This window comes from Pteropus alecto, unplaced genomic scaffold (genome assembly GCF_000325575.1).
Source record: "Pteropus alecto unplaced genomic scaffold, ASM32557v1 scaffold22, whole genome shotgun sequence".
Classification (NCBI taxonomy): domain Eukaryota; kingdom Metazoa; phylum Chordata; class Mammalia; order Chiroptera; family Pteropodidae; genus Pteropus; species Pteropus alecto.
Window position 1 is genome coordinate 11,257,033 of NW_006434839.1, and position 22,210 is coordinate 11,279,242.

The window sequence follows — 22,210 nt, forward strand, 5'->3', positions numbered from 1 at the left end:
GAGCTCTGTGCCAGTCGGGAAATACAGAATCCTATCAGGATGTTGTGAGATAATGCTGAACAGTTTTTGGTATAGTTCTTTAAACTCGACAAGTGCTAAATCTCTTTTTTTCCACCAAGAGAAGCAGAATAAGGTGAAGAAATGCTAGCATATTATCCACTTATTCTCCTTATCATTATTTTTTTTTAAGCGAGGCAACCCTTGATTGACCTCACAGATTGCAAGATTGTCAGCTTACAATCCCTTATTTTTTATTTTTTATGCCTACAGCACCTGGTCTTCCTACGTGGTCTCCCATCCAAGTACTAACCAGGCCCGACCCTGCTTAGCTTCCGAGATCAGATGAGATCGGGCTTGTTCAGGGTGGCATGGCCGTAAACCTTATTCTCCTTCTTAACAGGTGAAATAGGTAATAATCAATCAATTCCCCAGCAGGTATTTATTCAGCATCCCATAGGTATATGCATTATGTTTGACACTTTAGGGGATAACTATGAAAGAAGTAGAAGACTCTATGCTTTCACATTACTTAGCATCTAGTTGAAAGCACTAACACATGTAAAATAACAATGAACAATATAAAATGATGTAATCAGTATAGTGCCAGGGTTTAGAAGAAAGGCTATCTTCACCTGAGGAAACTGCATTTATCAGTGAAGACTTCACGTGGTAATGTGAGATTGGCTTGGACCTAGCAGTTTGGGTAGGAGTATATAAACTGAGAGGCCAGGTGAGGAGGAAAGCTCTTCCAGGTATGGGGGAATCCATGAACCTTTGACCTGAATCCTGGTCTTGTTCAGCTATGTGAAAACAGAAGTAAGTGGGAACCTCATTCCTTTCTCATAGCATCTTTCTTTTATGACAGAACTTTAAAGAATCACTTTAAGAGTCTCCTAGGAAGATTCAAAAAGAGGAAGGTTGGAGACTATGTCCCCAGCTCCCATTGAACACAAAACTTGAGGCCTCAGTTAAAAGTCAAGCAGTGGGTACAGAACATCCAGAGGGCAGAATGCTATGCCCTCTCAATCAGGGGTAGGGATAGGTAAAGGAGGTGAATTGCTGTAGGATTTGAAGAAGGAGCTAGAGGACCCAGGAGAAGCCCTACCCCCAACCCTATTCTTTGCATTTTGGAAATCCATGTAGGTAAAAATAAAATAAAAAAAATTTATTTGCCACATGCATATCTTGACTGTTTATACTATTCTCATTAAGCTCAACAATTAATTGCTGAGAGAGAAATTAAATGCATTATCAGCGAATCGTTTTTATTTACCTCATTCTAATAAGGAAAGCCACCATCCTTGAATGGCTCACAGTTTCTTTTTTCTGTCTTTTTGACCCTTGAGTAAACTGAGAGTAGTTATCTATGCACTTATTCTGTTTCACAAAGTGGTCATAGATCTTGGTAAGATAAAATCTGGAGAATTTACAATATTCTAAGTATAAAGTGTATTGAGTGATTTGGAAAAAGGTTCTGTATTGAAAATGGCATAAGCAGTTCTTTTTCATCTTAATGCTATGGCACTTTAACTTGTAATTTCTACTCTCATAACTCCACTGATTTAAATGGGAACTCGATATGAGTTTTGTTGTCTTTGAAATCACTGGGGAAGAAATTTTAAACCCTTGGATTTTTTTTCCCCTCTGCCTGAGGAAAGAAGATATGAGAAATTCCATTATTGGTTTGGATTACTTTATTTCATTTGTTTTCATGCAGCTAAAGTACCTAGTGAATTTTGCGTGTATATAAATTAATATTTACAGGACACTTTGCTGAAAATAAAATAGATTAAGTGGAGAATATTTTCCCCACAATTTCCTTCTCTAATGAAAATAAAATAATCTAGCATTACTTCTTAACTGAATGCCCCACCTGTCACCTCCATGCTGATCCAAGCTAGCACTGTCTTGGAAGTAGTGTGAGGCCAAGGGTCTGTATTTGAAGCAGGAGGGGTTTAAGTATGTATTGGAAGATTGGGATTTCATGCATCAGACTTATATTTACCCTTAAGTATATCTCTGAATTATGAGGAACTAAAATGAAAACCTGTATTTTTGGATTATAATCTCAGTTAAATCTTAGCCTGTATTGATTAGTATTAGGCATAGCATGTGACAAAAAGTTTTGGATATTAAATCAGTGATTGAAAATATTGTTGTGGTCCAAGGTTGGTGAATAAATATTATTTTAACATCTTATTTAAAAAATTTCATGATGTTTAAACTAATAACATTTATATTTCATTCTAGTAAAGTGGTACAAGTTTAGGATTTGAAGTAAAATAAATGTAAAACCTACAAATAATGCTGATCACATTTACATGATGAGAATTACCCTTAAATAATCTATGCCCACTTAGAAAATGGTTCTTATGAGGAAAAATATTCAGTTTTGCATTGTACTTTGTTTTATATAACTCAATTAAATTCAGTAGCAGAATTCTACTGTTTTTAAATACCATACACACTAATGGACATTTTAAAAATATTTTAGGAATCTTAGCATAAACAGTTGCTTTTTTAAAAAAATTGTTTTTTCTAGTTCCCCTAATACTTAGTATTATGGAAACTTAGAGATGGAAAGGATTTTTGAGATCTTCAGTGATAGCCTTTCATCCAAAGCAGAATCTACTCTATTAAGACCCTTGATACACAGTGATTCAATGCCTTTTTTGTTTCTCTTAACCGTGTTAAACATATATCTTTACCCAACTCCCGTCTAGAGTACAATGCTCTTGAAGGCAAGAGACATGTCTTACTCATCTTTATGTCTCTAGAGTACCTGGCATGGTCCTTGGCATAGTAGGTACCAAATGAATGCATCCAGGATTGATTCATTTAAACACTGTCAGTGATGGGATGCTAATAATCTCACAAAGTTGCCCACTTCGTATTATAATGTCACTATTTTTTTTTCTCTGTTCTGGCCCCAAATCTTCTTCCCCTTTGGACAGTTTTAAAATGGCTTAAATTCCAGAAAGGATGGGGAAGCCCACACAGCCAGTTGGACCAGAGAAAGCAATCCTGGTGCTCAAGAGGGGAGCAGGTGTCATGGCCAGTCACTTCTATCCATTGGCCCTGCTCTTGTCTTCTGATGAATCCTTTCTTTTTTTTTTTCTTTTTTTTTTTTTTTTTTATGAGACGGTCCTTCAAATGTTTGAAGATCTCTGTTCTCTAGTTTTGAGTTCTCCAGGCTAAAAGTTCTATTGGATTACCGGCTCCTAATAGTAATAGTATAAGAGCTAATGTTTATTGAGAACTTCCTATATGCCAGGAGCTGGGCTAAACACTTAACATACCTGATCTTATTTGACTCTCACCACAATTCCATCAGATAGGTATGGTTTTCAGATGAAGAAATGAAGCTTATCTAAGGTTTCTTAGATAACTTACTTACTTGATCTGACAGCCACAAAAGCCCCTGCTTTCAACCACTGTTTCTATAGCCTTACATACAGTATGATTTCAAATCCTTTCTGTTATAGTTTCCTTCACCCGAACAGACTCCTACTGTTAGCTTAACTCTGTTCTAAGTAAATCCATTTTTCCTTGCCATTCTTAAAGATTGCCTTTGAGCAGGAAAGTTAACAGAGAACTTTGGCTCTGTAAGGCTCATACTGTCAGCATGGAAGTGGCTGCAAGGGCAGATGGACTGGCCAGCATATCCTTGATACAAGGATCAAGTCTGGCTGTCCACGACCCCATGTGCCTTCCCTGCCCCTTGAGTGGCCACATGGTTCCCTGGGAAATGTTGGGAAACGTGAACTCCTTTAGAAGCACCGATGGGAGCCTCCTATTATTCCAGATGTTTTTTGAGGAGGATACTGGGTGGGAAGAATTTGTATTATTACAGATGGCCAGAGCAGTTTATGTATCATAAAGTTTTCCATGGAAGGACTAATGTATCCAAAATGATTCTTTGAAGTTGATGGCAGGATGCGGTGAAACTACTTAGACTTCATGAAACACTGAGAACATCAAAATAAATATATGTGGTTTGCACCTACTCCTTTCCCAAAATAAATATGACCCGTGACAGCATTTTGTCAACACATGGGATCAAGTGCTAGATCAAATGGAGTTATGATAAAATGAGCATATTTGTATTAAAGATTTTTCTTTCTTTTCTTTTCTTTTTTTTAAGTTGAAGTGTAGTCGACATGCCATATTATATTAGCTTCAGGTATACAATATAGTGATTCGCCATTTATATACCTTTTGAAATGATCATCATGATAAGACTAGTAACTATCTGTCCCCATACAAAGTTATTACACTGTTATCAATGTTATTGTTTATGGTATACATTATATTCCTGTGACATTTATTTTATAACTTAAAGTTTGTAGCTCTTAATCTATTTCACCTCTTTTGCCCACCCCCCTCATCCATCTTACTCTCCCCTGGCAACCGTCAGTTTGTTCTCCATGTCTGTTTGTTTTGAGTGTTCATTCATTTTATTTATTTATTTATTTAGATTTCACATATAAGTGAAATCATATGGTATTTGTCTTTCTCTGTCTAACTTATTTCATTTAGCATAATACCTTCTAGGTCCATCTAAGTTGTTGCAAATGGTGAGATTTCATCCTTTTTTATGGCTGAGTAATATTCTATTATATATATAATATGTATATGTGGTATATATAACCCACATATTCTTTATCCATTCATCAGTGGACACCTAGGTTGCTTTCATATCCTGGCTATTATAAATAGTGTTGTAATGAACATAGGGGTGCATATATCTTTTTGAATTAATGTTTTCTATTTCTTTGAATAAATACTCAGAAGTGGAATTGCTGGATTGTGTGTTAATTCTATTTTTATTTTTTTGAGGTATCTTCATATGTTTTACATAGTGACTGAACCAGTTTTCAATCCCACCAGTAGTGCTCTAAGGTTTTCTTTTCTCCATATCCTTATTTGATGTCTTTTTGGTTATAGCCAATCTGACAGGTGTGAGGAAATATCTCATTGTTGTTTTGATTTGCATTTCCCTGATAATTAGTGATGTTGAGCATCTTTTCATGTGTCTCTTGGCCATCTCTCTTCTTCGAAGAAATGTCTATTCAGGTCCTCTGGTCATTTTTTAATCATATTATTCATTTTTTAATCATATTATTCATTTTTTTTGATATTGAGTTGTATGAGTTCTTTATATATTTTGGATATTAACTTCTTATTGGATATATCATTTTGTAAATATTTTCTCCCATTTAGTAGGTTGCCTTTTCATATTGTTGATGGTTTCCTTTCTTTTGCTGTACAAAAGCTTTTTAGTTGGTTGTAGTCCCATTTGTTTACTTTTTTCTTTTGTTGTCTTTGCCTGAGGAGATAGATTCAAAAAATGTTGCTAAGGCTGAGTTCAAAGGGTTTACTGCCTATGTTTTCTTCTAGGAATTTTATGATTTTGGGTCTTATGTTTAAGTCTTTAATCAATTTTGAGTTTATTTTTGTATATAGTGAAAGAAACTGGTCCAGTTTTATTTTCTCACGTGTAGCTGACCATTTGTCCCAACACCATTTATTGAAAACACTGTCTTTTCCCCATTGTATATTCTTGCCTCCTTCGTTGCCGATTAATTGCCGATTAAAACATGTGTGGGTTTATTTCTGGGCTTTCTATTCTGTTCCTTTGATCTACGTGTCTTTTTGTGCCAGTACCATAGCTTTGATTACTATAGCTTTATAGTATAGTTTGAAATCAGGAGGCATGATACATTCATACTTGTTTTTCTTTCTCAAGATAGCTTTGGTTATCCAGGGCCTTTTGTGGCTCCATATAAATTTTAGAATTATTTGTTCTAGTTCTATGAAAAATTCCGTTAGGATTTTGATAGGGATTGCATTGAATCTATAGATTGCTTTGGTAGTATGGACATTTTAACAATATTCTTCCAATCTGTGAGAATGGTATATCTTTCCATTTATTTGTGTATTCTTCAGTTTTTTTCATCAATGTCTCTTTTAGTTTTCAGAGTAAAGGTCTTTTGCCTCCGTTAAATTTATTCCTAGGTGTTTTATTCTTTTTTGCAGCAATTGTAAATGGAATTATTTTCTTAATTTCTCTTTCTGATAGTTTGTTATTAGTGTATAGAAATGCAATAGATTTCTTTATATAACTCTTGTACCCTGCAACTTGAATAAATTCATTTATTTCTAATAGCTTTTTTGGTGGTTTCTTTAAGAGTTTCCTGTCTATAGTATCATGTCATCTGCAAATAGTGAGAATTTTACTTTTTCCTTTCCACTTTGGATGCCTTTTATTTCTTTTTCTTGCCTGATTGCCGTGATTAGGACTTCCAATACTATGTTGAATAAAAGTGGTGAGGGTGGGAATCCTTGTCTCGTTCCTGATCTTAGAGGAAAAGCTCTTAGCTTTTTACATTTGAGAATGATGTTAGCTGTAGATTTGTCATATATAGCCTTTATTATGTTGAAATATGTTTCCTCTAATCTACTTTGTTGAGAGTTTTTATTATAATTGAATGTTAAATTTCGTCAAATGCTTTTTCTGCATCTATCGAGATAATCATATGATTTTTATTCTTGGATTTGTTAATGTGGTATATCACGTTGATTGATTTGCAGATATTAACCCATCCTTTCACTCCTGGAATAAATGCCACTGATTGTAGTGTCATTCTTGTAATGTATTGTGAATTTGGTTTGCTAATTTTTTTTGAGGATTTTTGCATCTGCATTCATCAGGGATATTGGCCAGTAGGTTTGTTTGTTTATCTATCTATCTATCTATCTATCTATCTATCTATCTATCTATCTATCTATCTATCTATCATCTATCTATCATCTATCTATCTATCTATCTATCTATCTATCTCTATCTATCTATCTATCTATCTATCTATCTATCATCTATCTATCTATCTATTTATATATTTTTTATTTTTGTAGTGTATTTGGTTTTGTATCAGGGTAATACTGGTCTTGTAGAACGAGTTTTGAAGCTTTCCCTCCTCTTCAGTTTTTTGGAATAGTTTGAGAAGGATAGGTATTAACTCTTTAAATGTTTGGTAGAATTTACCTGTGAAGCTATCTGGTACTGTACTTTGTTGGGAGTTTTTTGATTACTGATTCAATTTCATTACTAGTTATTAATCTGTTCTACTTTTCTATTTCTTCCTGATACAATGTTGGAAGATTGTATGTTTCTAGGAATTTATCCATTTCTCCTAGGTTGTCCAATTGGCATATAATTGTAGTACTTGCTTATAATTCTTTGTATTTCTGTGGTGTTGGTTATAACTTTTATCTCATTTCTTATTTTATTTATTTGAACTCTTCCTCTTTTTTTTTTTTTTTGATGAGTCTGGCTGAAGGTTTATCAATTTTGCTTATCTTTCCAAAGAACTAACTCTTAATTTCTAGTTTCATACCGTTTTGGCTGGAAAAGGTGCCTGATATGATCTCGATCTTAAATTTGTTGAGGCTTGTTTTCGTGGCCTAACATGTGATCTATCCTGGAAAATGTTCTATATGCACCTGGAAAAAAGTGTATCTACTGTTTTTGGATGGAATGTTCTGTGTATAGTCATGTGCCATATAATGAAGTATTGGTCAACGATGGACCACATATAAGATCGTGATCCCATAAGATTAAAATGGAGCAGAAAAATTTCTATCACCTGGTGATGGTGCGGTCATTATAATGTAGTGCAACACATTACTTTTGTGATTGTGATGATGCTGGTGTAAACTACTGCACTTTCAGTCATATAAAAGTATAGCACGAACAATTATGCATAGTACATAATACTTGACAATGATAATAAATAACTATGTTACTGGTTTATGTATTTACTATACTCTTTCTCATTATTTTAGGGTATATTCTTTCTATTTACAAAAAAGTTTGCTATAAAACAGTACACCATGTTATGCTGGCAAAGCCTCACACATCTCGTGTTTACTGCATCTCTTGATTGTATCCTTTTTTTCTTATGCTTGATTTCACCTCGGTTTGTTTATCATGGCTCCTGAGCATACAAAATCCACTGCTAATGTTGCCAGTAAGAGCCTATGTTGAGTGATTGACCTGGAAATGAAATTAAAAATGATTAAGGACTACAAATGTGGAAAATTAGTGATGTTATTGCTTGCCAGTCAGGCATGTCCCATTCCACCAAAGCTATGATCTTGAAGAACAAGAGCCAAGCAATGGAAGCTGTTAAAGGGTCTGCTTCACTGCAGGCAATGAGACTAACAAAATTTGAGAAGGGCCTATATCAGACATGAAGAAACTTTTAATGACCTGGATTGAAGACCAGATACATAATTGTATTCCACTCAGCACCATGTCAATCAGGGCCATTCTTTTGTTTGTTTGTTTTTTGCCTATTCTTCTTTTGTTATCCTGTTGTTTTTCCACCCCAAGGCTTCTTTAACCTAAGCTAGCATGTATTTTGTTATATCCTTACTTTGAAAACACTTCTGATCTTTTTAGTGTTCCTCTAGGTTTTCCTATTAGATAAAAATAGTTTTTATACCTTTTGTTTCCATGGTAATGGATTCCAAGACTGCTTTAGAAAACCACTAGCTTTGTGTGCCAGTGGAAAATTGGGGCATTATGGACCAACACAATAAACATCCTACCTGTAAGAGGAGAGCAACTTGATGGAAACACTTTAGAACCATGGTCATGAGATGATGCAAGCTGTTTCTTTTTTTTTTTTTTACCGAGATCAGCAGAAATTGGAAAATAAGCAATGCAGACAAATGGCTTGGGAGTGTTAGCATGAAATTTAGTGTTCACTAAGCAACTCCAGGCAGAAAGAGCTGAATTAACTTGAGGCATTAATTTTAAATTCAACAGTATATTAGAAGCTATGGAACCTTGTTTAGGAATTTTCAGCAACTTTCCTAAATTTTTACAAGTGCCAAGTCTGCTCTTGAGAAGGCAGAAGAGGATGTAGGCAGAGAAGAGCTTTCCTTGAGCTGTTTGCCTTTTGATGAAAGGAAGATTATTTCCAAAAACTCAAGGGAACTTACTTGGTATTGTCTGCAAATATACTTTTTTTAGGAATCTGGAGTACAAACCAGAAGTCAATAGAAAAATCTGTTAGATTTGACTCAAGAGAGGGCAAACCTAAAAATTAGAGATTTTCAAGGAAATAGAATTACTTTTACCAAAAGCTTTAGGTTTCTGAGTATGTAGAATGAGAAAGAGTAATCAGATTTTTTGGGTCAGCCCTGACTCTGCCCCTGTTATTTGTTATCTCATAAGGGAGATAGAGCAAAGGAAGAGAAAAGGCAGAATGAAGGAAAGAAGGTGAGAGAGGGAAGAGGAAGATCAGAGGTGTGTGCCTAGTTGATCTTGCTTATTTGGAAGGAGAGAATGAATCAAATTCCTTTTTTTTCCTAAAGTGGATTTTAATATTTAAAATTACCAGTGTCATTTTGAGGATATTAAGATGCTTTTATGTTGAACTGATTAAAATTACATTTGGAATAATGAATAACATGTAATGTATAAATACCCTCCCTACACACGTTTTTGCTTTTTTTTAAAGCATAAAAATTATAAACAACTGTAATGGAAAGTTTTCAGAAGCATTCTTCTAAGAGACAGGTTTGAGGGGCCAGAAGCACAGGGCCAGTAGGTTCTATGAAATGGTTTACTGTAAGATTGAGGGCTCCCCACATTCCTGGAAGGACTCAGGACTTTTGCCTCTAAAAAAATTAAAGGGGCGGGGTAGAACTACTCTATTCATTTTCTCAGTATTCATTTTCTTCTTAATCTAAGACTGAAGATGCCTGTTAAAATAGCTCTTTATATCTGGTAGGATAGTTTGCCAAGGCTGACCAATTTTGAACCCATCTTATTTCTTTAAGCATCTGAGACATAGCTCCAAATGATCACACTTGCTGCTTCTCCTTTGCTTGATGAATCAATCCTCTACCATTCATTATATCTTGATCAAAGCCATCTTAGTTCTATTTTCCTGGCAGAATTGATTGCACAGAAAGTAGAGCTTTTATCTTTTATAATTGGAACATAAATTTACTATCCTCCTGGAGGGAGGCTCCACTGTGCTGAAGGTTAGCTGAGACCCAAGCCTTGGCAAGGAACCCCTTTGGATGTGTTGGCAGGTCAGCCTGGTTTTGAGTAGAGACTTCCATGACTGCCAGTACAAAGGCTCACCAACCCACTGTAGTTCCCAAGGCAGAGCTCTGTGGAATTGCCTGGAGGGTTCCCCCCCTGTCCCCACCCCAAATGCATATCTGAACAGCAGATAGACTGTGCTCCTTGTGAAAAGTGTCCAGTTAGCTCTGGAGTGACCTTGGCATAAGTGGTGAAGATGCCTTCACTGCCACCCACTTCACCCCGTTCTTTTCAGTCTCTCCTTTGCTTTTTTCCTGCTTTCTGTGGGTTGCTTGAATGTTTTATAGAATTCCATTTCAATTTAGAGTATATCTCTTTAGCTTTTTTAGTGTTTGCTGTAGGTATTATATTTATCTATACATAATTTATCACAGTTTACTGGTGTTGACATTTTACCAGTGTAGAACTTAACTCCTCTTACTGCCCCCTTTTTATGGTTGTTTTAAATATTTCCTCTGCATATCTTGAGAACCACAGATTTTTGCTTTAATCACAAACCATATTTAGAAAACTAAAGAGAAGTAGAGTCTGTTGTATTTTCTTTTATTTTTGCTCTGTTCTTTCTTCTTTCTTGATGTTCCAAGATTCCTCCTTTTATCTTTTTTTCTTTCTGTTTAGAGAGTTTCCTTTAGCCATTCTTTTAGGGTAGGTCTGTTAGCAATAGGTTCTTTTAGTTTTCTTTCATCTGAGAATGTTATTCCTGAAGAATATTTTCTCTGGACATAAAATCCTAGGTTGACAGTTCTGTTCTTTCAGCACTTGAAAAATATTACACCACTTCCTTCTGGCCTCCTCGATTTCTTATGAGAAATTCTCTATAATTCAGTTTGTTTTTCCCCTATAGTTAATGCATCATCTCTCTCTGGCTACTTTCAAGATTTTGTCTTTGTCTTTAGTTTTCACAAGTGTGACTATGTTGTGTCTCGATGTGGATTTGAGTTTATCCTGTTTGATGTTCACTGAGATTCTTAAATCTGTCTTTTGCCAAGTTTGGGAAGTTTTCAGCCATTATTTCTTTAAATACTCTTTCAGCTGCGCCCTCTATTCCCTCTCCTTCTGGGAGTAAGATGACCTAAATTTTTAAAATCTTTTTATAATTTCATAGGTCTGAAGTTCTGTTCATTTTTTTCAGTCCATTTTCTATTGTTTTGATTGGGTGTTTTCTATTTTTCTATTCTCAAATTAATTCTTTCCTCTATCCTCTCTATTCTGCTGTTGAACCTGTCCACTGAGTTCTTGCTTTCAAAAATATTCAATTATGGTATATTTTAGTGGCCCTTGGTTCTTTTTTATATCTTCTCTTCCTTTGCTGAGAAGTCCTACTCGTCAAACCTTTTTAGTTTATTTGTTTCAAGAATGTACTTCCTCACTGAAACAGATACCACTCTGGCTGTGAGAAGGATGGATGCCTTGATACCGTTCCTATGGACCTCCACGGATACTGCTGGGGACTGGCACTGCTGAGAGGTGACAGTGAGGTCCTGACTGTCCACTAGGCTCCTCCATTACCACCTCAGCAGGGAATTGTACCTGGCAGAGATGAAAGTTCCAACTCCCCACCCAACCTTTTCGGAATCCATCCTGGTGGGTGTATTGGGAAGCCTTATTACTGGACCTTTGCTGTTAGGATGGGGATGGGACTGCAGTTTTTTGTTTTTTTTGTTTTTTTTTTTTTTGCTGTGTTTGGAGTAGAATGGTTATTATCTAAAAGTTTTCTTTTCTATCTAAAAGGTGCTAGGCTGCCCCTTTCTTGTTTTTTTGGACAGAAAGAGAAGTTTTTATTTTTTGTCTGTATGTTGGCATTTCCATGTTGCTAACTTCTTCAGTTTCTAGTCTAGAATATATGATGAGAAAAGAAAATCTAGGAACTGGCCACCATGTCATTCCTTGGGTTCTGAGGTCTTTTACCTTCTCGACTTCTCTCTACCTTTCAGTCTTCTTGTGTTCATTTTAGATATATAATGTAAGTGGTTTTTATCTATCCCTATGAGAAGAATAGGGAACAATATATTTATTCCATCTTCCTTCAAAGGCCCTTTTAATTCTTATCTTTATCTACACTAGACAACTTTTAGATTGCTTCCCTTTCTCAAGGTCAGAGAACATGGCATGGTTTCAAGAACATTCATGTCCATGAGTCTCTGTTTGTTTGTCCTGTTCATTTGTTGCTTTTAGGTTTATATCCCATATTTAAGTGATAGAATATGGTTTTCAGCTTTTCCTGTCTGGCTTATTTCGCTTAACATGATTAGCTCGAGGTCCATCCATGTTGTCACAAATGGCAGTATTTCATCTCTTCTTATGGCTGAGTAATATTCCATTATATATAGTGGTTACCAAAGGGTGGTGGGGAGAGGGGCAGGGGGAGCGGGGGTAGACGTAAATGTGCTGACAGAAATCTAGCTATGGGAGGTGAATACACAGCATAAATATATATATATATATGCCTTATTGTTAAAGTGTACAGCTAAAACTTACTGTATTTCGTTAACCAATGTCACCATTAAAAAAAAGAACATTCAGTAATTCTGTAGAAATCTTAGCTTGGACCAGGAATCGCTGCAGGGTAGAACCAGCTTGAAGCACTGGAGCAATGGCAATGAGAGTGTGGTAAAGTGGCCCGATCACATGTTTTGTAGTTAGATGAACCTGGGTTCAAATCCTTTTCTGTCATGTAATTGTTACATAATATTGATATGTTATCTAACCTCCCTGAGCCTCATCATTCCTATCTGTTGTAAGGGTTAGAAAGGGCATAGCTCTGGTGCCTAGCAAATATTTAGTGCTGTAAAATAATTGCTATTATGATTATAAAGCAGGTTATAAATTCTTCTGATAGATTATATCCAATGTCCTCAATAATCTGACCTTAGTCAGGAATGAAACAAACTTAGTGAGGGTGCTGGTTTATGTAAGAAGTCATAGTTAAATAATAAACTCCAGAAATGATGTTTTCCTATCCCAAATACTACATGTAAATAACATAAGTCAGAACATGGAACAAGCACAGTGATTCCTCTAAGGAAGCAGAGTACAGTCAAGCATTGGGTGGCCTGTTGTTAGTATTAATGCTGTGATGAGACTCTATTCTCTGTTTAAGAGATTTCATACTGCAAGAAGCAAATTTAGGGACCTTGGGGGTGGTTTCTCTGCTCCCTAACGAGAACTGGAAGAATGAGTCATTGATAGTATTTTAGGCAATGTTCTGCTGCTGATAACCTCAGCTTGATTGTTCACTGACTTCAGAATATGTCTTTCAGCTCCTAACTGCAAGTCAGGTGAGAGCTGTGAGGGCAGAAAGGAGAGACTTGGTGCTTTTCCCAAGAGGGAGGGTGGACTTCTAAGCCAGAGGGGCAAGGGGCCTATTCCTGGTTATCCGAGTCACTGGATTTAATGTTGATGGGCTCTGGATAAAGTTAGTCCACAGAGGCCTTTTGACCACTGTGGGAATTGAGCCAATATGCCCACTTGGAACACTCACGGAGAAGCACAGCATGAAGTCTGGTTCCCCAGGCAGGGGATTCGTATACAAGTGATTTATTAAAGAAAGTTCTCAGGAGAAAGAATGTGGTTTCAGGTGAAGTCTAGTGTCAGCCTGATCCTGTGTGATGCTCTTTAGCATCCACTGCATAAGAGCCTGTTCTCTCCTGAGGCAAGAAAGTGAGGATTTTGTATCCTTGCTTCAGTCAGTCCTTAGCTAGGGACAGCTCAACCCTAAATTAGGGATAATTTCCAGGCCCCTTTGGGCAATGCCTGCTTGACTCAGGTGAGTTTATTGAGGACATTGGATATGATACCACCCGGCATCCTAGTCTTTGGAGCATGGGGACCTTCAGGAAGAGCAAAGGAGGCAACTGCAAGGTTATTGGGCCTGAAGCTCAGGGAGGCATCCTTACTTCAGGGGCTGGAGCCTAGAATTAGACCTCAACAGACTGAGGGCCAGGGACAGAAGGCTGCATGGCTTGGTGACCCAAGGGACAGCACGGAGGTCTGTATCAGGGACTTAGTCTAGAAAGCAGATTCTGGAAGGAACAGAGTCCTTGCTTCTTGTCTGAGTGGTTGCAATGAGAGTCTGGTCTAGTCAGAAGTTTGGGTAAATATGTTCAGCTCCTTGAATTCTGTAAACTTTTTTTCTTGCTTTTAATTCCATCTATGTAATAAGAGCCCTTTTTGTAGATTGATTGCATTACTAGTAATATTTTGCAATAGTAACCAGCCAAAATATTGCAATATTTTTAGGCTCATTATTGTAGCTTGTGCTCTGGTCAGGAGGAATGGCAGATGTTTTTGTATTTTCATCTGTGCTCATATGTAGGAACTGGACAACTGTAGGAAGTAATGGGAACAGGCGAAGTTAGGAGGATGAGTGAAAACCTCAGTAATGTCAGTCCTTGGACTTCTTCAGGATAGTGGAGCTCGTGCCTCTAATACAGAGTTTCTTTCTTTAGGATAGAAGTTTCTAATGAGAATGTTTCATTGTCGTGTGACATAAGTGGTTAATGATTTGCTTAGTTACTCTTGCTGAAATAGTGGCATAGGTTCAGTGCAGATCCCTGTAACTGGTTTGGCTGTTGATCTGTTTGATTACAGGGAGCTACTGGGGAGGCTCCTTTCATGCGGGCCTTTTGATACAAAGCTTTTACCACTCTCAAACTTTAGTTCTTCCTGGACACCCTCCCAGTTTGGAAACAATCACCGTGGAGTCGAATCTTAAGCTGAATGGTCTGGACTCATAGTAGATTCTGGAAGAAACCTTAGCAGGCTTTTTCTTTAGGCACTATTACCTATGTTGGCTTTCACCAAAAAGCCAAGCATTGACTGTCTAGAGCTGGGTGTTCCTAAGAAGTTTCCGGGCTTGATTAATTTATTAATAAAAAGACTGGTTTTTATGGGACCAGTATCTTTTCCCAATTGTCAAAGGGTTCTGTATCTAACAAGGCCTCAGTCCCATTCGAGGGTGGTGGTGGGGTGGTGGGGGGAGAGTCTCAGCTTGGTACAGCAAAAGGAAATCCAGATAAGGAGCAGGCTGCCTGCTTGTGTGGGTCCTGCCGCGTTCGGGTGTTGCTTAGTGGACTGACTTTTTCAAAGGAGGAGTCAGTCTGCTGGTGGTAAGCAGATTTGTGGTGTCCTAGGACTCGTGGACCTCTGATGCCTTGTCTCCTGTGGATGGAGCTTTTGGGATGGATGTGGAATCTCACAGACACATCGCTGGATTTGTGTGAGGATAGTGTGGAAACGCTGCTTTTTCTGCTGACTCTCTTTTCTCTGAGCACTTGAAATATCTGGTCAGAAGTAGTGGCTTATTTAAAATTCTATGCATGACTGTAAAATAGTTTCATTTAGAAAGAAAAATTAGTAATTTTAAGTACCTTTGTAGGAGATTTAGTCAAAACATGACTTATGGAATAATTTTTGCCATGGAAGACCAAAGTCTTTAGTGTATTCCATATTTCAATCTTGCAGTAGCTGACATTCTAAGGATGAAGCTTCTTTCCTTGGCTGAGATGTCACCGGGACAGATACCACCATTTGCTACTAATGATGATTGATGGTAATCAGAAAAGTTCTTCTATGTCAAGAGGGCACTTCCAAGGCAGGTTGTAAAAGAGCAGTTCTCACCATCTGAAAGCGTTTGTTATCACTCATGCTTTGATGCAGCAACACATTGCAGTTCTTGGCATAATGAGAGTCAGGTTTCAGGAGTTACCGCTGCAACCAACTCTTACCTGCCAAACTATAAAGACAAACTATTTTGAGGATTAAAGAATGGAATCCCTTTGTGCTTTGTTGAAGCAGAACTGAAAGGTTCATAATGACAGACAGAACCATTAGGAGGCATGAAAGAAAAACAAGCATCAAGGCTGAAAGTGTTCTGTGCTAGAAAGGAGTTGACGCCCTTTGAACATTTAAGTTCAAATAATGTGCAGTCCTTTATCTCCAAAGATCCCGATCCCACTACTGACCCACTGTCAGTGGAGCATGTGCCATGGGTTGTTTTCCAGCAGAGGGGATAGGCTTTTTTTCAGATCTGTATTCTGAGGCTTGCCATAGATCTCCTTTGGGACCAGTGACAAGCACTGATGAGCCGGATGGCTGGAGAAAGGGGAGGCGGGATTGTAATGGCTAATGCCTATTGAGTGCTTGTGATGTGCTAGGTTCTCTTCCAAACACTTTATATGAATCACCTCAATTATTTTTCACAACCATCCACCCTATGAGATAAGAACACTGATTAGTCCCACCTTATAAAAAGAACTTGCCCAAGGGCACATAGCTAGTAAATGGCACAGCTGGGGTTGGAACTCATCGTGTGTGATGCTGGGTCTGTCGGCAGCTCTTAAGCACCAGACCCTGTTATAGTCGAGTTAGCAGTTGAGGACATGGGTTCTGGAGTCAGAAACATGAACTCAAATCCTGACTCCCCCAACTGACTGCTATGTGAGCTTCGGTCAGTTATGTAATACTGTTGAGGGGCAAGAAAGGAAGTCAGAGAAGCCTGCTATAGGTCATGGCACATAATAAGCCCTCAATAAATGCTAGTCACTCTTATTAGTGTGTTTGTCACAGAACAGAGTGAAGCTAAGAGGTGGTAATTCTCTACTTGAGGGTGTATAAGAAAGAATTTATCTTGCATTCTTATTAATGGCTAAGACTTCTGGGCCCCACTCATAAGAGATTCTAATTCAATTGGGCCTGGGGGAGTGGTGGCTGGTTGGACCTAGGAACCTGAATTTTTAACAAGGACTGTAGCTGATGTGGAATGGGCAGTTCGTAGATCCCACATTGTGAAGCTCTGTGGTGTGGGAGTCACAGGTCTGAGTCAGCCTCCCTGCCCTGTGCCCATCTTGGCAAGGCTGACTGGCTGAAGGCGGTGAGAACAAGGCTTTAGAATTTACCAAAACCCACAGCTGCATTTCATAATTAATTTACGCATTAAGCCATAATCAAGCAATGGAGTGCAACGCATGTTCTGTAAACTCTCTTAGTCATTAAAAAACCAAGAAAATAAACCAGCAAAAAATAATTAACCAATGAAAGGAATTTATGTTTCATACTTCAGTATCAGCAATTTTAGAATGTGTGCTGGAGCAAACACAGGAGTAACTAAAAAACTTTTAGGGCTGAAAGGGATCTTAGAGATCCTTGATTCACACCCTGGTTATATAGATGCTGAAAATGACTTGCTTAAAATAACTTGCTTAAAAATCACACAATTAGTTAGCAGTAAAGTCCACAATAGGGCTTTGATGTTAGATACACTGGGCACCTTTAGACAAGGGGCCAATACTTGAACCCTTTCGAAAGTTCTGTATTCTCTGAATTTAGAGTGACAGCATAAAGGAAGGAGGAGTCCCTCACCTGCCTGCCCTGCATGTGCTCTTTTTCTGTCTGGATGCTCTTCTCCGCCACGTCCAGCCAGTAACTGCCTACTTGTTTTTTTAGGGTCTTTTGTAAGTTGCCTCTTCTGGGACAGTTTCTCTGCCTGTTTCCCACACTTGCTCTCAACAGAGTTCATTACTCCCTGTTTAGCCACTACTGAACCTTATGACACTTATTGAACTTAACGGAAACTTTTTGCCACTTTATTTCCTAGGGCGCAATTAGGTGTCACAAGTGGACACCACTCTCCTATTTTTCGCACTTGCAGGCATCATTGACCACTTATTCATCTAATTCTCTTGTATGAACAGAGCACCCACTGTATGTATCAGGTTCAATAAGAGGATACAGAAAAAAGCAAAGCTTAATAAATGAGAAAATACATAGAAAACTAGGTAATGTAAAATATTGATATGCACTGTGAAGACAATTGAAAAAAAAGCGATGTGATGGGTGAATGATATGGCGGTGGGGCTCCTTTCGCCTGGGTGGTCAGGGAAGGGTCTTCTCGAAGGGTTTCTCATTTGAGTTGACACCCAGATAATGAGACGTAGGACCCATAGATCTGAGAGAAGAGTATATGTTCTAGATGAAAAGAAGAGTATGTGTAAATGAGCTGAAATGAGAATGAACGAAGCATCTTTGAAGAACAGAAGCAAGCCAGTGTGGAGAGAATGAGGTGAATGAGGAGGGTGGTGTCAGATGAAGAGTGGGAGGCAGGCAGGGCCACATCTCATAGGGCCTTGGAGGCCACACAAGAGTTTGGATGGTAGTTCAGGAGCAATGGGAAGCCATTAGAGGTGCTTAAGCAGGAACATAGGATGGTGAAACTCACATTTTTAACATCACTTTTATCTACTGAACTTTGCCTTGTCCTCATATTCTTAACACCAGGTAATCTTTATGTTGAGATCAGTTTGCACTTAAAGAAAAAAAAAATTAGGCATTCTTGCTAAATTCATTGAGGGCCACGTTCATGTTTTAATTACTTTTAGATTCCTAGAACTTTGTACTGTGCCCAGCAAAGCGTAGGTTCTTGGTAAATATTTGTTTTTTGAATAAATGGTTTCTGAATTCTTTTATCCTTTAGAATAAAGAAGTGGCAAGTTTCTCTCTGTCGGGTGATTTTTTTAGCAAGTCCATTAAATGGTAGGTGGTAGCATATTTTGAAAATTAGTTGGTTGACATCCCAGCTCATCCCAGATTATCTCAGTTCACTTCAAACATATTTTAGTTCTATAAAATTCATGTATAGTTAAGCTGGGAGCTAACAGTGAGGCTTCTCCAAAGCACCTGAAGTTGTAGCTATGTTGTCTCACTAGCCTTTAGGCATCAGATAGAAAAGGCCTGGTGTACTTCTACCTTTGGTATCACCGAAGACTGAATATTTTGAGAAACTCTTGTAATCACACACACTGTGAGAAGTGCTGAATAGCATAGAAAAATATGTAGCTAAGCTCATTAAAATTTAACGTAAATTCACAGGAGCCAAAAATGAAGAGAGAGCTAACATCAGGGTGGTGAGTGAGCACCTAAACTATGGGCTGCCTGGAGGTGTGTGTCTGAAGATAATGGAAACCTGGAGCCTTGATTTTAACTACCACACAACAGGGGTGAGTGTGGGTGGGTTGTGAAATAGGAGAAAAGGTCATGGAACTACAAGATGGGGAGTCAAGACTAAGAGCTCACAAAAGCCAGGAATCTTAAAGATCTTAACCTCAGTGAAAAGGTGGGCTAGAAAAATGCATCTGGCAAAGATTGCTGCTATGAAAAATTATTTGTTCCAGCTTTGGCTTGGATGAAGGGATAAAAAAAGTTTCTCTTGAGAATTCTGATCTCATGAAGGTCTTGGGTTTAAATTTACATTATCTACATTTGCTGTTCAGGAAAATTTAAGTGAAAGAATTGAGTTAAGGTGATTCTAGTGTGAGAGATTCAAAATTAGATGAGACTCCTCTTTGGAAGAGTGTACCCACAGCTGAGACTCTAGGGTTCCCACAAATTGAGATCAGCCACATATGAATTCACAATAAAAAGTTACCAATTACACACAGTACATAAGCCATAAATCAAAACAAAAAAACCATAGAATTAGATTTCCTAAGGACTTCAACATAAGAATTTTCTGAGTCAGAATATAAATTGACTATCCTTAAAACTTTTACAGAAATAAAAGACGGCATTTAAAACATGAGCAAGGAACAAGAAGCTGTTAAGAATGAGTAGGCAGAATCTGAAAAAAGAACCAAAATGAAATTCTGTAATTAAGAATATTATATTTGAAATTGGAAACTCAAAGAGAAAAAAAGGTTTAACCACCCAATATTGTTTTTTGAAAATCTGACAGATAAGGGTTTTGAATTTTCAATATCATTAAAAAAGTCTTACACATAGAAAAGTGTAAAAATCATAAGTATATAACCTGATGAATTTTCACAAATTAAATGTACTGTGTAACTAGTATTCAGCTCAAGAAAAAGAATGTTATCAGATCTCAGAAGCCCTCTTATTGTACTCTTCTAGAAAATGTCCCCACTCCAAGGGCAACCACTACTATCCTGAATTCTAATACCGTATTTTCCCTGTTTTTCTTTAAAAAACCATTTCATAAATCATTTTATATAGTATATGCTCTTTTGTATATAACTTTTATCTCTCAACATATGAAAATAATAAAAAAATAAAACTCATTCATATTTTTCTATATAGTTGTAGTTTACTTCTCGTTATTTCGAATAGTATTCCATTGTGTAAATATACCACAATTTGTTTATCCACCCAACTACTGATGGGCATTTGGGTAATTTCCAGCTTTTGGTTATTACCTATTCATTTCTGTTTGTTTATACCTAGGAGTGGAATTTCTAGGTCATTGAGTATTCATGTGTTCAGCATTAGTAGAAACTGTATGAGTTTCCAAACTTTTTCTAACTTAGGTGAAATCTTGTGTGGAAATTCAATAAATAAAACCATATTCAAAACGTCAAAAGAAACATACAAAACCTAATGGAATGGATGGATTAAGAACAGATTAGACCCAGTGAAGAAAAAAAAAAATCAGTGATTTGGAAGATAAATATGAGAAATTACCCAGGATGCAGCAAAGAAAGACAAAAAGATTGAAAAAAGATTAAGAGACATGAAGGATAAAATTAGAAGACTCGGTTTAATTGAAGAAGGCTCAGTGGAGTTGTGTCAGAGTCTAAAAGCATCTAACTTAACACTATCTAACAGAAATATAATGTGAGCCACACACAAAGAAATTTTAAAATTTCTAGTATATATGTTTTATTTAATCCTATAGATACCCAAGATATTCTTATTTCAACAAATATAAAAATTATTCAGATATTTTACATTATTTTTTTCATACTAAGTCTTCAAATTTGGTATGTGATTTTATACTTGCAGAACGTCTTAATTAGCACTAGCCACATTTCAAGTGCTCAGTGGCTATATGTGTAGTGACTACCGTGTTAGACAGAGCACATCTAACTAACTAATGAGGAAAAAAAAAAAGAAAAATTACTGATGGTCACTGTGTATTTGGAGAAGTGAGCCTCTTGAAGCAGAGGGCTGTGTTGTGAGGGCGAGAGGAATGTGGGTGTGTGTAACATCACGGTAGTGTCATTAGGCTTTGAGTTTACCCACAGTCATATCCCTCTGTATGCTTGTTATAGCCTTCAACATCCAGTGAATTACAAAATTACAGCTATTGAGTAGTTAGAGCAATAGTAAACAATAGTCCAAGAAGAGAAATATATTATAGCTGTTGAATTTATAGAGGGGATTTGGAAACTCAGAATTTAATTATCCTCATGTAAATTTGACCAGAAGCCTAAAGTGAGCATGTCTGACATTTGCATCAATGTCAGATGTGTGTTAATAGAAGCGGGAAGGTTGGAAGTGGTTTTTTCTTTCTTTAGCTGTAATGATAGGAAAACTTGAAAATGAATACAAGTAGTTTGTTACCTTGGTCTTTATGCCTCAGTTAAAAGATAGCACCATGTTCTCATGTGCTCATACAACACAAAAGCTTTATTATCAGGCTCTGAATCAAAAACCTTAGGAACTTGACCCAAATAGCCTCAGACTTCCTGGGAATTTCCATGTTTAGGTAAAATACGTGACTGTCATCGGTTGGGTCACTGTTGCAACAGCTTCAAAAGCAGTGAAGCAAGGCACTTGGAACCTTGTCTAGCTTCTGCTATTTGAAAAGTAGTAATAAAATTGAAAATGTATTTTTGTCTTTAAAAATACCTCTAAAGCACTGTATTTATTTGTGTAATAATAACACCTTTTATGCTGGCTCTGCCAGTCCAAAAATAGGGGTGTGACTATTATGCAAGGGAGACCATTATGTAAGGTTGTGATCCTTAGGATGGAAAAAAATTCTTATTTTTCCTGTAGTCTAAGTATGAGACTGACCCAGCCAAATAAATGCTGTCATTATGTTTGATTATGAGGCTAACAGTCAAATTATTAGTTTAATCCAATTATCCCAAATACTGGAATATAGTGTCCTAGAATGTTCTACTATACTAACTTTGAGATACTCTGTATATTGGCTTTCAGAAGTTTATGAAACAGTCTCAGTCTAATGTAGAACCTCCACTGAGTAGATCACCTTACACAATATGTGAAAGCATATCCATCAGATGTTGAGCCTTTTTATTTGTGCCCATTATCTGAAACCAAAGGGAA

At 37.1% G+C, this 22,210-nt stretch overlaps 1 protein-coding gene and 1 non-coding gene across 2 annotated transcripts in view; one reads left to right on the plus strand and one right to left on the minus strand.

Moving 5' to 3' along the window:
• The window catches only part of GRM8 (glutamate metabotropic receptor 8), a 676,955-nt gene that overhangs the window by 10,724 nt on the left and 644,021 nt on the right, over positions 1–22,210 (plus strand). The window lies entirely within an intron of this gene.
• On the minus strand, positions 262–380 carry LOC112478816. The gene has a single exon (XR_003045964.1). It is a non-coding gene; the product is annotated as a 5S ribosomal RNA (ribosomal RNA).